Source organism: Geotrypetes seraphini, chromosome 8 (genome assembly GCF_902459505.1).
Source record: "Geotrypetes seraphini chromosome 8, aGeoSer1.1, whole genome shotgun sequence".
Classification (NCBI taxonomy): Eukaryota; Metazoa; Chordata; class Amphibia; order Gymnophiona; family Dermophiidae; genus Geotrypetes; species Geotrypetes seraphini.
The window spans coordinates 31,458,945-31,474,725 of record NC_047091.1 but is presented as its reverse complement, the minus strand read 5'-3'; the positions used below and the strand labels follow the sequence as shown (position 1 = coordinate 31,474,725).

Sequence of the window (15,781 nt, the reverse complement as noted above, 5' to 3'; positions counted from 1 at the left end):
TTGTTCCAAGCATATGGCACAGCAAGGCAGAAGGGACGGAGTCTGAAGTTGGCAGTTGAAGAGAAGGGCACATAAGCTACTGTCTTGCCCTCCATTTCATGAAGGGTCTCGTCATTTGATTGATCTATGGTTTGAACAGTCTATATGTCTTTTACATAAATATGTCATTGTAACATGTTTGGAAATTCAGCTAGTTGGGGATGATCAGATTAGCTGGACTCTTGTAGCCCAAAATGGCCATTTAGTTAAAGCGATTGTGTCCAATGCTTCAGCCTTCCATTCTAGTAACAGTATAAGCTAAGCAAATAGGGTTTTTAGGAAAGGTGGGAGTCATTTTCTTCATCTATGAGCTGTACTTTTTAATCAGAAGTGGGCATAGTTTAGACACAATGTCCTGGAAAGATGTGGATCCTGTATATTTGTAAGGAGTTTAGTGCCATTGAATCTGTGCCTTTTGAATATCATTTACCAGCTTGGTTAATTTTTAAAAATATGGAGTAACAGACATTTTTCCAGGCATGAAGAAATTGCATTGATTGAAACAAATACCCCCCCCCCCCCCTTTTCTTCTGTTTTTCATTATCAAGATTTAAAACTGTGAACATCTTTTAATTTATAGCCAAAAACTACTTTTGCATCGCCTCTACCTAACCACAGACTGGGTACTGAAAAACTCCCCTCTCTTCCTCGAAGGTATCAAGTTTATGTTAAGTATTAGTTTAGCACAAAATCAAAGGCAAGTAACAGAGATAAGAAAAGGCACTTTAGCTATCTCCATTTATAATAAGGTTCTCAAATTCCTTTTTAATTTAAATACTATGCTGTATAAGGAGTTAGTTTTATTCCAGTTAAGGAAAAGCTTAGCTTTTGTGAACAAAGGTGTAGGCAGAGCTGCACTTGTGATATGTTTAAGTAATATCTACCTGTGGCCAAACAATATGAGGGTTGGGATCTCCCCCCCCCCCCCCTCCTTTAGCTGGTGGTAGGTAGGCTATGGAAATATGAAATACTACTTTCATATGTCTTCCCCAGCAATTTACTTGGTTAGTTTGCACGTTACATGTTGAACCTTCTACTAAGGACAACCCTCTGAACTAAGTAATAGGATTCTAGCCAGAAAGGAAAGAAATGTGTGCAAGAAAGGGTCCTAAGTTAAATTTCCCCTCTCACTTTTTCAATATAAGAATAATAACACAGTGCCTGTTACCCATGGGTAGCCTGCAGGGGATGGGGTGAGACAAGGCCATTCACAATGTGGTGGAATGGTAAATGACCTTGTCTGTATTTGCTGTGAGTTGCCTCTGTGCCCTCCTTGGTGTGATTGCGCATCTAGAGGCTCCCTCCCCGATGGTGGGTGGAAAAACCCCCACAAACCTGTGAGTGTGACTCCTAGGTCAGCCCCTTTGCACCTTCTGGGATGGGCATACGAGCCTGTTGGAACAGAAGTTTCCTGCAAGCGTGACACAGGACTACTCGAATTGGAACCTTTTTGCCGCCAAGTCCCACTTTCCGACATAACATCTGTCTGGAAGTTATATCTTAAGGAGTGACTTGGCAGCAAGAAGGTTCTGGTCTGAGCAGTCCTGCGTGCAGAAAACTTCCGTTCTAACAGGCTGGTATGCCCACCCTGGGAGGAGTGAAGGGGCTGACCCAGGAGTCATACTTGTAGGTTTGGGGGGTTTTTTTCATCCATCATTGGAAGTGAGGGTTGGGGGAGGAGGTGGCTGCTACACCTGTGAAGGGGGAAGTTGGTTTTTATTTTTATTTGCTGTCTACTATCAGGAGTGAGAGTTGGGGGGCTGTTGCTTCACCCACAACGGGCAAGGGAGTTGCGTGGACTGGCTGGAGCTGAAGGGAAGGGAGACAGTGCGGGATGGGGATGGGGAAGAGAGAAAAACAGGTGCTGGGTGGAGTGGTGCCAGATCCACACCTAGGTACTGAAGGGAGGGGATAGAAGTGGACCCATGGGACGGGGGCTAGGTGCAGGACCTGCAGTGAGGAAGAGAGAAGGAAAGAAATTGAGACATATTGGTGTAAGAGAGGAGAGAAACTGGACACAGGATGATATACAAAAAGAGGGAAGATGGTGGGCATGGATGGGAGCATAGGAACAGGGACAAAAAGGGGAATGCTGCATCTGCATGGGGGTTGTATATGGACACACACAAGATAGCTAGACATGGGGCAGAAGGAAGATGCTGGACACGTGGGGCAGAGGGCTATAGAGGAGTGATACTGTACAAAGGAGGAAGGGGATCATAAATGGGGAGATGGGCACAGGGGAGCTACTAGAAAGGGAAGTATAGGAGACAGAGAAGGGAGATGCTTGCTGAACATGGTGGAAAATATACACACACAGAGATGGAAGATGAATGGAGAAAGAAGATGTCAAATGATCAGGAGACCCTGGCAAGTGAGTTAAGAATAGACAGATGGAAACAGAAACCAGAGCATAAGACCAATGTGATTTGAAGAATAAAATGACCAGATAACAAAAGCTAGAAAAAAAATTTATATTTTGTGATTAGAATATATCTGATATTGAAATATATATCCTGCTAGAGCTGGTGTTAGACATGACTGGGGACTGCAAAGCCCAGGCTGTGCCACTCTAGCTTCCAGCTGGCTTAGGGCTCTCTCAGTGGGGGTAGTTGACTTAGTTGCACTCCCCTAACACTATTCCTGCCATGTGTGACTGTGGTATTTTGTTAGAATGATTTTTCTGTGTAGCATTCTATAATAATTTGGCTTATACAGTTTTCTCAATAGTGGAGGGGATACAGGGGTATGGTTGATCCTTGCTCTGTATTATTTGTGTTTATAAAATGACAATTGTACAGAATATTGTTTTTTTATATTTTAATAAAACTTCAATATAAAATAACTATGTGGAGGCTTGTGCAGATGGGCTCAGTTTGCAGAGACGGGGACCGAGCTTTTGGAGATGGGGACAAATTATGTCATTCTCTATTGAGCAGTAGAGAATGATGCTAAGCATCTGTGTGCACCAAACAGGTGACATTATGAGTAGTTGCTGTAGGCTTAGTACAAATTTATTTAGGATGATATCCTAAATTTTATTGAAATTGGTCAAGTTTTGATAGTTATGCAGAAAACAAGGTTAATACACTTCCCCCTCCATATTCATGGTATCATTAACCGCGGTTTTGATTATTCATGGCTTTTTGTTTCCTGGTTCCGCCCCCAAATTTGCATTGCACAGAGGAAATCATTGCTCCTGGTGTTTCACAGAGAAAATCACTACACTTGCAGGTCAGGTTATTCACGGTTTTGTATCTTAAGGTTTGTTTGTTTTTTAACAGAAAAACTGCAAACACAAAAAGTTATTTGTGGTTTTTCTGTATTCGTTGAGATGCTGTTCCCCTATCACTGCGAATGCAGATGGGGAATTGTATAGATATTTTTAGATAGAAACACAAAGCCAGATAAAGACCATATTGTCCATCCATCATCCCTTAAAACCCTTATATACTTGTTCCAAGCTTTCTTGAATGCAGATAGTGTGTTCACTCCATGAAGAAGTATTTCTTCAGGTTACTTCCGAGTCTGTCCCCTCTGTCTAGATCAGCTTTCCTTCAATTGAAAGAAACTTGCCTCTGTGTACGTATACATTTCTTCTCCCTCCCATTGAGATCTTGAAGTCTGTCCCCATAGACTTTGGCAGAACTCTGGCCTGGCTCTCCTGTTTCTATCTTTTTGATGGTGTGGTCTCCAGAACATCCCACACATTCTAAATCTGCACACATATATCAAAACCTTGTCTTCAAACTCAATTTTAAGATTCCATTATCTTTTGAACAAACGAACACTTCAAGAGCAAAAAATAAAACCAAACAATCTTGTTTATTTCAAAAAAGGACAAACATCAACTGTGGACCCGGCAGTACTGTGTTTCGGCGACGCAAGTCGCCTGCATCAGGGGTCATATATGTAGTAATACACCGGCGAGCAAGTCCTTTGTAAATGTGAACGTTCAAAAAGTCGGACGCTGAGAACTGACCAAACAATTTTTTGCTCTTGGAGTGTTCATTGCCCGATCCCACTTTTTGTTTGTTCTTGCACCTGTGGGTTCTGGTCCTCTTTTGTACACCAGATGCAAACCCATTATCACTTTTCAACTTTTTCATGTAAAATGTGGGATCAGTGTTACTTTAGAAATGTTTGTTGGGTTTTTTTTTAACATTGTTTCTAATGGAAGAATTTACCAAACCAGAACATAATTATTTTGAAAGCATGTAAAGATGCCTTTGTCCATTACTAAAATCTGTATAAAAGTGATTGTACTTTGCTTTAGTTAAGTGGAAACTTTCTTCTGGAATTGAAAAGCAATAATTCATGAATTTTAATTAAAAGCTTTATTTAACACCTCATAGTACAATACTGCTGCTTATTCAAGACAGTGATAACCTGAAATAAATCAAATATATTCAGCATCTATTATTTAACATTAAAGCTGAAGCATCATACTTAACAAAATTAGCTGAGGGCTGCAGGTGATTGATTTGGACCGCAAAGATTTTATGAACTTTTGAAAACAGTCAGCTTCTATAAGCGTCCAATAAACAAAATTTTAACCATACAGCAGAGGAAAACAGTTGCAAGAAAGTATGAATTTTATTACTTTCTAGTTGGAGCTGTGCTATACTTGATCCTTCTCAGGATGCAGTGCTGCAACTTTTATCTCAGCCTTGCTGAAAGCATCAGTTATGCTAGAATTTTCCTGCAAAAAAACAAACATACCACAGTATATGATGGCTGAGGCCCAAGCTAGTCAGGTTTTCTGATACTTACAGGAGTTAAAGCTGACAGAATACAGGAAAATAGGGGTGGGGAACATTTGGGGCTTAATAATCTGCAGTTACTTTAGAACACACTTCTTTATTCTAGTGCAGGGGTCTCCAAAGTACAGCCCGTGATATGATTTATCTAGCTCGCGGAAATGCGTGAATTGGACTAATTTTCCAATGAGAACTTGCAAAACAAAAAACAAACAAACCGCGGGATGTTGGTAGATTTCAAATGCATTAATTAAAACTGTTCAAAAAGCACAGTTACTTACCGTAACAGGTGTTATCCAGGGACAGCAGGCAGATATTCTTGACTGATGGGTGACGGCACCGACGGAGCCCCGGTACGGACAATTTTAGAGTGATTGCACTCTAAGAACTTTAGAAAGTTCTAGCTAGGCCGCACCGCGCGTGCGCGAGTGCCTTCCCGCCCGACAGAGGCGCGCGGTCCCCAGTTAGGATAAGCCAGCTAAGAAGCCAACCCGGGGAGGTGGGTGGGACGCAAGAATATCTGCCTGCTGTCCCTGGATAACACCTGTTACGGTAAGTAACTGTGCTTTATCCCAGGACAAGCAGGCAGCATATTCTTGACTGATGGGTGACCTCCAAGCTAACAAAAAGAGGGATGGAGGGAAGGTTGGCCATTAGGAGAATAAATTTTGTAAAACAGATTGGCCGAAGTGTCCATCCCGCCTGGAGAATGCATCCAGACAATAGTGAGATGTGAAAGTATGAACAGAGGACCAAGTAGCAGCTTTGCAGATTTCCTCAATAGGAGTGGAACGGAGGAAAGCTACAGACGCTGCCATAGCTCTAATTTTGTGGCCCGTGACAGAACCCTCCAGTGTCAGGCCTGACTGAGCATAACAAAAAGAAACGCAAGCAGCAAGCCAATTGGATAGAGTGCGTTTAGATACAGGGTGACCCAACTTGTTAGGATCAAAGGACAAAAACAGTTGAGGAGATGATCTGTGAGGTTTGGTGCGATCAAGATAGTAAGCCAGAGCACGTTTACAATCCAAGGTATGCAAAGCCTGTTCACCTGGATTAGAATGAGGCTTTGGGAAAAAAACAGGAAGAACGATGGATTGATTAAGGTGAAACTCAGACACAACCTTAGGAAGGAATTTTGGATGTGTACGAAGGACAACCTTATCATGGTGAAAAACAGTGAAAGGTGGATCAGCCACCAGAGCATGGAGCTCACTGACCCTCCTGGCAGAAGTGAGCGCTATCAGAAAGACCACTTTCCAAGTTAGAAATTTAAAATGCGTTGTGGCCAGAGGCTCGAAAGGAGGCTTCATTAACGCAGAAAGAACCACGTTAAGATCCCATACAACAGGAGGGGCCTTAAGAGGTGGTTTTACATTGAAAAGGCCTTTCATGAACCTTGAGACTAAGGGATGAGCTGAGAGGGGTTTTCCATGGATCGGATCATGAAAAGCTGCAATGGCACTAAGATGGACCCTTATCGAAGAGGATTTAAGACCAGAGTCAGATAAGGACAAAAGATAGTCCAACACCAATCCCACTGCTGTAGATATGGGATTATGGTGATGTAACAGGCACCAGGAAGAAAACCGAGACCACTTCTGCTGGTAACATTGGAGAGTAGACGGTTTCCTGGAGGCATCAATAATAGAACGGACAGGCTGAGAAAGGAGAGCATGAGGTGAAGTCAGCCCGAGAGATACCAAGCTGTCAGGTGCAGAGACTGTAAGTTGGGATGAAGAAGCGTTTGCTGATTCTGTGTAAGTAGTGAAGGAAACAGAGGAAGAGGTATGGGTTCCCTGGAACTGAGTTGAAGTAGAAGGGAAAACCAATGCTGTCTGGGCCACCGTGGAGCGATGAGGATCATGGTGGCTTGTTCCCTCTTGAGCTTGAATAAGGTGCGCAGCATGAGCGGAAGAGGAGGGAATGCATAAAGGAAGAGATTGGTCCAATCCAGAAGAAATGCATCGGGTTCCAGACGGTGAGGAAAGTAAAGTCTGGAGCAAAACAGGGGCAGTTGATGGTTGTGGGGAGCTGCAAAAAGATCCACCTGAGGAGTGCCCCATTGAGAGAAAATGAACTGGAGAGTCGAGGGGTCGAGAGTCCATTCGTGAGGTTGAAGAATTCTGCTGAGGTTGTCTGCTAAGCAATTCTGTTCCCCTTGGATGTAGACTGCTTTCAGGAATAGGTGACGAGCAGTCGCCCATGTCCAAATCCTTTGAGCTTCCTGACATAAAGGACGGGATCCCGTCCCTCCTTGTTTGTTGAGGTAATACATTGCAACTTGGTTGTCTGTGCAAATGAGAAGAACCTGAGGAAAGAGGAGATGTTGAAAAGCTTTGAGGGCGTAAAATATCGCTCTGAGTTCCAGGAAATTGATGTGGTGCTTCTTTTCCTGGGTGGTCCAAAACCCCTGAGTTTGGAACTCGTTCAAGTGAGCTCCCCATGCATAGGGGGAGGAATCCGTGGTGATGACTAGTTGATGAGGAGGTAGATGGAACAGTAGACCTCTGGATAGATTTGATGAGTTCAACCACCAAAGAAGCGACTGTCGAAGAGACGAGGTCACAGATATGTGTTGTGAACAAGGATCCGTCGCTTGTGACCACTGAGTCGCTAGGGTCCATTGAGGAGTACGCAGGTGGAGACGTGCGAAGGGGGTGACATGCACTGTGGATGCCATGTGCCCCAAAAGTACCATCATTTGATTTGCAGAGATGGAAGTTTTCTGGAACACCTGCTGACAGAGATGAAGGATGGTGTGAAGGCGGTTTGGAGGAAGAAACGCCCTCATCTGAACAGTATCCAGAATGGCTCCAATGAATTGAAGTCGCTGAGTTGGAATGAGGTGTGACTTGGGTAGATTGATCTCGAACCCCAACAGTCGAAGGAAGGAAATGGTCTGATTGGTGGCTATGTGAACGGACTGAGGAGAAGGAGCCTTGATGAGCCAGTCGTCCAGATAAGGGAAGACTTGAAAATTGTGGGAGCGGAGATAAGCTGCGACCACAATCAGACATTTGGTGAATACCCTGGGAGAGGAGGCTAAGCCGAAGGGTAGCACCTTGTATTGGTAATGATGTTGGTTGACAAGAAAGCGAAGGTATTGTCTGGACATCAGATGAATTGGAATGTGAGTATACGCCTCCTTGAGATCGAGGGAACATAGCCAGTCTTCCTGAGAGAGAAGAGGGTATAGGGTGGCAAGAGATAACATCTTGAACTTCTCCTTGACCAGACATTTGTTGAGATCTCTGAGATCTAATATTGGTCTGAGATCTCCGGTTTTTTTGGGGACTAGAAAGTACCGGGAATAAAATCCCAGGCCTTGCTGGTCTAGAGGAACTGGTTCGATGGCATTGAGAAGTAGGAGGGATTGAACCTCCTGACCGAGAAGGAGGGACTGAGCCTTGTTGGAAGCAGACTCTTTTGGTAGACTTAACGGTGGAGGAGTCTGAAAGTTCAGGGCATATCCGTGAGCGATGATAGCAAGTACCCACTGGTCGGAGGTAATTGCTTCCCATCGAGACAGAAAAACCTGTAGTCGACCTCCTATGGGCTGAGGTAGAAGGCATGAGGGAGGAAGACTGGCAATGTTCTCGAGAAGAGAGTCAAAAGGGCTGTGTAGACTTAGGTTGAACAGCCGGTTTTACAGCAGGCTGTTGTTGTTGACGAGCCTGTTGCTGCTGTTGACGCTGCCTGCGAGGTTGAGGAGGATGAGTCTGAGCCGGGCGAGCAGAAAACCTTCTTTGATAAGAAGGTTGTTGCCTGAATGGTCGAGGAGGAGGAGGTTTCTTCTTGTTTTTCAACAAGGTGTCCCACCTAGTCTCATGCGCGGAGAGCTTTTGTGTGGCGGTATCCATGGACTCCCCAAACAGCTCATCCCCCAGGCAAGGCGCATTGGCCAGTCGGTCCTGATGGTTTACATCCAGTTCTGAGACCCGTAGCCATGCCAACCTTCTCATTGCTACAGAAATAGCAGTGGCCCGTGACGTCAGTTCAAAAGTATCATAAATTGAACGGACCATAAACTTCCTGAGTTGCAAAAGACTAGAGGTACATTGCTGAAAAGCAGGAAGCTTATGGTCCGGAATGTACTTCTGAAAAGAGGTCACCTGTTGAATGAGATGCTTCAGGTAAAACGAGAAGTGGAATGCGTAATTACCTGAACGGTTGGCCAGCATGGCGTTTTGGTAAAGGCGCTTTCCAAATTTATCCATGGCCTTTCCCTCTCTGCCAGGAGGGACAGAGGCGTAAACACTGGCACCTACAGACTTCTTCAGGGTTGATTCCACCAACAAGGATTCATGGGGAAGTTGTTGCTTGTCGAATCCTGGGATTGGAATGACTTTATAAAGAGATTCCAATTTTCTTGGGGCTCCCGGGATGGTTAAGGGAGTTTCCAAGTTCTTATAGAAAGTTTCCCTCAAGATATCATGGAGGGGCAACTTTAAGAACTCCTTAGGAGGATGATCAAAGTCCAAGGCATCTAAGAATGCCTTGGACTTTTTAGAATCAGACTCCAAAGGAATTGAAAGGGTGTCTGACATTTCCCTTAAAAATTTGGTAAATGAGGAGTGCTCTGGCTTAGTAGCAGGGTCTTGCACCGATAGATCCTCCTCTTCAGATGAATAATCTTCCTCGGTACCGAGGTGATCATCCGAGTCATCCCACAAGTCAGGGTCCCGTACCGATTGGAGACGACCCTGAGAAAGTGGAGTCGAGGTGCCAACATGTTTAGTCTTGCGTACCGATTTCCCCGAACGGTTGGAGACGGTACCAGGGGAGTGTAGAACGGTACGGGGTTCAGAGAACGGTACCGGTTCAGAAGTGTCCGGAGCAGAACGTCGTTTCGGTTCTGCTGATAGAATAGGCATGGACATGGATTTGTGCGGTGCCGACAAAGTCGATGTCAATAAAAGGGGTTGATCGACGGTCGGCACCGAAGGCTCATTGGGTACCGACACTGGAGGATTCGGTGTCAACAGAGCCGGGAGCAATTGTTGCAGTTGCTGCTTAAGTTGGGCCTGGAGGATAGAGGCAATGCGCTCATCCAACGTAGGTCCCGATTGCACCGGTACCGGTCTTTTCTTGCTCGGTACCTTCGGTGCCGCTCTACGCTCGGGTGAAGTCGATGCCGATGACGAGGCAGTGACTTCAATGGGAGCGGAGCGTTTACGGGGCTGGCGCTCAGTCTGCAGGACTTGGCTCACTGCATGCTCGACTGGTGGCCCTAGGACAGTAGGGGAAGGCTTCTTAGCCGGCTTACCTACAGGGATCGACGTCGGCGATGTATCTGTCGGTGCCGAGACAGTCGGTGTCGATTTGGAGGAAGTTGCCGATGTCGATACTGGTGCAACTTCCATGTCGGTGCCGAACAGAATTCGTTGCTGAATCTGTCGGTTTTTTAAAGTTCTTTTTTGTAAAGAACTACAGCGGGTGCAGGTGTCAGCCCTATGGTCCGGACCCAAACACTGAAGGCACCACTTGTGCGGGTCGGAGAGGGATATAGGGCGCGCACACCGCTGACACTTTTTGAAACCCGGTGACGGGGGCATGAAGGGAAAAACCGCTGTAGCAAAATCGAAGCCGGAGGCTTCGATGGTGCCAACAGGCCCCGCCGGGGTAGTCAATAAAAAAAGAAAAAAATAAAAACAATTTTTTTTTTTTTTTTTACAAACGTTAAAAGAACAAGAAAGAAATAAAATGAAGAAAAAAACTTCCAACAGCCGTTGGAAACACGCGTCTTCTTAGCTCCGCGGAATTAAGAAAACTGGGGACCGCGCGCCTCTGTCGGGCGGGAAGGCGCACGCGCGGTGCGGCCTAGCTAGAACTTTCTAAAGTTCTTAGAGTGCAATCACTCTAAAATTGTCCGTACCGGGGCTCCGTCGGTGCCGTCACCCATCAGTCAAGAATATGCTGCCTGCTTGTCCTGGGATAATATATTAATATTCCATATTATTCACAACTTTAATACTAAATTGTAATTGTATACTTTGCAGTATTTCTTTGTACTTGTTTGGCCCCAAGCGACAGTGTCAATTCATGTATCTTTGCAAACATATTTGTTCCCAAATGAAGTATATCTGATGAACATTTGAAGTCGCTACTTTTAATTAGCATTTCACAATTTGAACCTCAGTTTAATACGATTTTTAAAACACAAAAACAGTCCCATCACTCACATAAATGGTTTTATTATAATTTGTGATGAGAATTTGCAGGCAGTGTTTGTCATTAATATACAATAATTTAATCTCACATACTCTATTTAGTTTATAAAATTTTCTGCTTTCAATAACTCATATATAGAGTTGTTTTTTTTTAATTACAGCCCACTGCAATGTGGCCTTCGTGGTAAAAAGTTTGGAGACCCTTGTTCTAGTGTGTAAGAGGAAAACAGGAAAAAAAACCCAGCAAGGCATTGAGGCTTTAGGATCAACCCTTGTCCTAATAATTGGAACAAGACAAGAAGAGCCTGCTAGTTTGTAAATTACAGACCTTGGAATCTTTTTATTAATGCATTGACCCCCCCCCCCCCTCCTTTACCAACCTGTAGCACAGGTTTTAGCAGTGGTGGTAACTGCTCTGACACTCATCGAATTCCTATGAGTGTTAGCGCAGTTACTGCCACTGCTAAAACCTGCACTATGTGTGAGTAAAGGAGGGGTTTAGTGTATTTAAGTGCCATGCAGCTCATTTTATTCCTGTGGGGGGAGGGCTTAGCATTTAGTGTACCTAAATAAAACCTTAATTATAAAGGTTCTAGGTCCACTTTTAGACAGGTAGGACATCTTCCAACTTGTCTCGTGAATACTTTAGTGGGAGTAGAGAAACGGCTACAAGATTTTTAGGGGTAGTGAAAAAGGATGCTACAGTAGTCTGCCAATGGGAAAGCATTCCAGGCATCCTTATGACGGCAGCTGTAAAAGGGTTGTGTTTTATGATGTCGTCAACAAAAGTTTCAAAATACTCAACAGCAAGTCTAATCTTTAATCTTGCAAGATTTTCGAGCATTTGATTGCAGTGTGCAATATTTTCCAGTAGAATTTGCTGCTGGGCTTCAATCTGCTGAAGATTCTCTCTTACAGCTGCTGCAGCCTAAGAAAGAACAGTCCTTATTATATCCCAAGCTGTGGGATTTGAATTTAGCTCACACAATTCTCCATGTACATTACATTCTGGTCCTTAAATTGATCCCCACCCTAGCACTGGCTGAGGACCAATTTTATTATTGCATTTTGTGCATCAACAGGACAAGTTTTTGTGTAAGCCATAGGGTCCATCCACACACTTTAAACCAGTGGTCTCAAACTCAAACCCTTTGTAGGGCCACATTTTGGATTTGTAGGTACTTGAAGGGCCGCAGAAAAAATAGTTAATGTCTTATTAAAGAAATGACAATTTTGCATGAGGTAAAAAACTTTATAGTTTATAAATCTTTCCTTTTGGCTAAGTCTAAATAATAATATTGTAATTTATAGCTAAAGAGACATATGATCAAGAAACTATTTTATTTTACTTTTGTGATTATAATAAACATACCGAGGGCCTCAAAATAGTACCTGGTGGGCCGCATGTGACCCCCGGGCCACGTGTTTGAGACCACTGCTTTAAACTTTGTAAGTTGAAACTATTTATAATTCCGGATCACAAGCAACAATACAGTCAAGCACTGAACAATATACGAAGTACAACATTGTAGGTCAAAGATCAAATGACCAAAACTGATCCCAGTAAAAAAAACAAAAAACAAAACCCCACAACTGAAAATGTATTAATGTCCATACATCACAACTCTGCTGAAACATCTATTTGTTCAGTTTTGGATACGCTTCTCTCAGAGAAGCTCAGAACAGTTTACATGAATTTGTTCAGGCACTCAAGCATTTTTTTCTTGTCTGTCCCAGTGGGCTCACCAGCTAATATACTTAAGGCAGGGATCTCTAAAAGTCCCTCCTTGAGGGCCGTAATCCAGTCGGGTTTTCAGGATTTCTCCAATGAATATGCATTGAAAGCAGTGCATGCACCTAGATCTCATGCATATTCATTGGGGAAAACCTGACTGGATTGCGGCCCTCAAGGAGGGACTTTGAGACCCCTGACTTAGGGCAATGGAGGACCAAGCGAGCCACCTATGGCAGGGGTGTCCAATGTCGGTCCTCGAGGGCCGCAGTCCAGTCGGGTTTTCAGGATTTCCCCAATGAATATGCATTGAAAGCAGTGCATGCAAATAGATCTCATGCATATTCATTGAGGAAATCCTGAAAACCCGACTGGACTGCGGCCCTCGAGGACCGACATTGGACACCCTTGGCCTAGGGTCACAAGGAGTAGCGTGGGTCTGAACCCACAACTCCAGGGTGCTGAGGCTGCATCTATAACCCCTGTACCACATTCTATGGTAGATTGTTTGCCAGGCTATGGCTGATGGAGATGTCAAACATGGTAAACACAGTATGGCTGAGTAGTCTGTGGCAAAGATTATTACCCCCCCCCCCCCCCCCCCAAATAAGTATCATTACCTTCTCCTGAAGGGCAAGTATTTAAGATGGCTGAGGGCATGGACTCTTAGAGCCCCAAGTTATCCTCCCTTACTACTATTTTCTTTATGTGGGTTACAGAGGAGGCTTTATGCTAGATTTTAAAAGGAAAGCACGAGAAGAATTTTCCTTTTTTGAAAACAGAAAAAAAAAAAAAAAAAAATACCCCCAGTTTTCAGAATGTAAACTGCCCGGGATACTGCTGCTTCTAACCCAGGGTCTCGCAAACTTTTTTGTGCCGGGGCACACTAAACCTAGTGTCCCCAGCTCGAGACACCTGGAAGGGTGTCAGCACGCCGCCGTCAATGCATGCTCAAAGGCCCTTCAAACAGGCCTTGCATCAAGAGGCAGAGAAAAGAGGTGCCGGCGTCTGGAGATTGCTTACAGGACGTACCTCTCTCGGCAAGAGGCACATCCTGTAGACAGTCATATGGTGCTGGCATCTCTCCTCTTCCCCAGTGTACCGCAGCACAGCTGAAATCTCAGGAGGCACACAGTTTGCGATACACTGTTCTAACCGAAGCCTGCCCATGAGAACACCTTTCTGTATTATAGCTAAAGCTACCTACATTGAGAGGGCAGATTCCAAGTTGTCCATTTACCCCAATAAATAGCTTTTAAATTACTTTTTGGTGTTTATAGGAAGGATGCACAAATTTGGTTCTCAGGGTCAGTCAACATAGCTTTCAGGATATGCCAAATGAATATGCAACAAGGATCTGCATACATGATATCAATCTCATCCATATCCATTAAGGATATGCTGAATGCCCTGCTTTGTTTACAGCCCTCAAGAGTTAAATTTGTGCACCACTGGTTTTCAAGAAAAATACTTAATGTAGGATTTCATGAGATGAATTTGTATATACTGAGCGTCCAGTATTATATCATGTATACTCTATGGATATTCTGAAAACCCAGGTGGTGGGGAAAGGCCTCAAATCTGACATGGGGGACCAAGGCCAGTTGAATATTCAGTGTAGATAAACTGAAAACCATGACATAACATCTCACGCATTCCTTAGATATTCTGCAAACTGACCACCATGAGTCAGATTTACACATCTATTATATTCAAATCTCTCTCAAGCATATCTGTTAGGACTATCCAAAAACCCATTAGGACTATCACAAAAACCCATCTGGCTCTTAGCCCTCAAGGATAGGTTTGAGAATCACTGATCTGGTGTAAAGGTCTCAAGGTCAGTTAGGTTTTCAGTATAACCTTAATGGATGTGCAAGAGAGATCTGCATGTACATGTCTCTTAAGCATATATATCTGTGATATGCCAACAACCATTTGAGTAGGTGTACTTCTAGGAGAGAAGCGAGACCTACTAATCAAGAGAATATTTTTCTTAGATTTCTACACTTACTTTCTCTGAAGGCTGAGGCAGAATAGAGTACAAAAAAACCCCTCACCTGCTGTTCGGTATCTTGTCCCCTTGAAACCTTTTCTATATCCATTATGAAATCTAAAGTAAAAAAAAAAAAGGGGGGGGGGGGGAACTTGAGTACAATATTTTATTTGTTTTCTATCTCGTTCTCCCCAATGAGCTCATTTTGTAATTACAAAGACTAAACTCTGGCACATTTTTTTTACAGCTATTACACCAGATTTATTCAAGCAATAAATGAATGCACTTATAGATAGATAATTACCCTACTTAAATGCATCACCTTGAGTATAGGTTTGGAAAGAAATAATTAATTAAAGCTGCAGAACGAAGATCATAATGCAATATGAAGACCACCTGAAAAAAAATTTTTTTTTTCATAAAATGGACAATAAGAGATCAATGGAGGCAAGAGAGAAAGACAGCAAATGTAAATGAAAAGGCTTGAGATAACAAAAGATTGTTTAATGACAAGGGGCTTTATCTAATCAGATTTGATAATCTACCATCAAATTGAAACAAAACATTTAAAACACCTGTTGAAAACAACCACCTTTGATCACGCTAACCAAATGTTCAATAAGGTCATCACATAGAACCTTTGATTGCACTAACCAAACGTTCAATAAGGTCATCGAATAGACGTCCAATAAGGTCATCGCATAGAACCTTTGCTCACGCTAACCAAACGTCCAATAAGGTCATCGCATAGAACCTTTGCTCACTCTAACCAAACGTCTAATAAGGTCATCGCATAGAACCTTTGCTCACTCTAACCAAACGTCTAATAAGGTCATCGCATAGAACCTTTGATCACTGGCATTACAGCTGGAAAGTGGAAGCTAATTCCAAAGTTTCTAGAAGATATTGTAAAATACCCTGATGGAAAGGCGATATATCAAAAATTGCAATACATTAAAACGAATAATAACAACAACAAACTATTGGAAAACTCTGTCCAGCTGTTCCATAGTTGGTACTTAAGCAGAAAGCGTTACTAAACGCAGATTAATAACTTAGCAGCGACAAACTAGTTATTTCT

General features: G+C 43.4%; 1 long non-coding RNA gene across 1 annotated transcript in view; it reads right to left on the bottom strand.

Moving 5' to 3' along the window:
• Nucleotides 1–4,151: 4,151 nt before the first annotated feature.
• LOC117365725 overlaps nt 4,152–15,781 on the bottom strand; it is a 12,346-nt gene continuing 716 nt past the window's right edge. Inside the window, exons 2-4 of the long non-coding RNA XR_004540446.1 lie at nt 14,765–14,817; nt 11,778–11,900; nt 4,152–4,741 (exon numbers count right to left, since the gene is read on the bottom strand). This is a non-coding gene — a long non-coding RNA (uncharacterized LOC117365725). The remainder of the gene's footprint in view (nt 4,742–11,777; nt 11,901–14,764; nt 14,818–15,781) is intronic.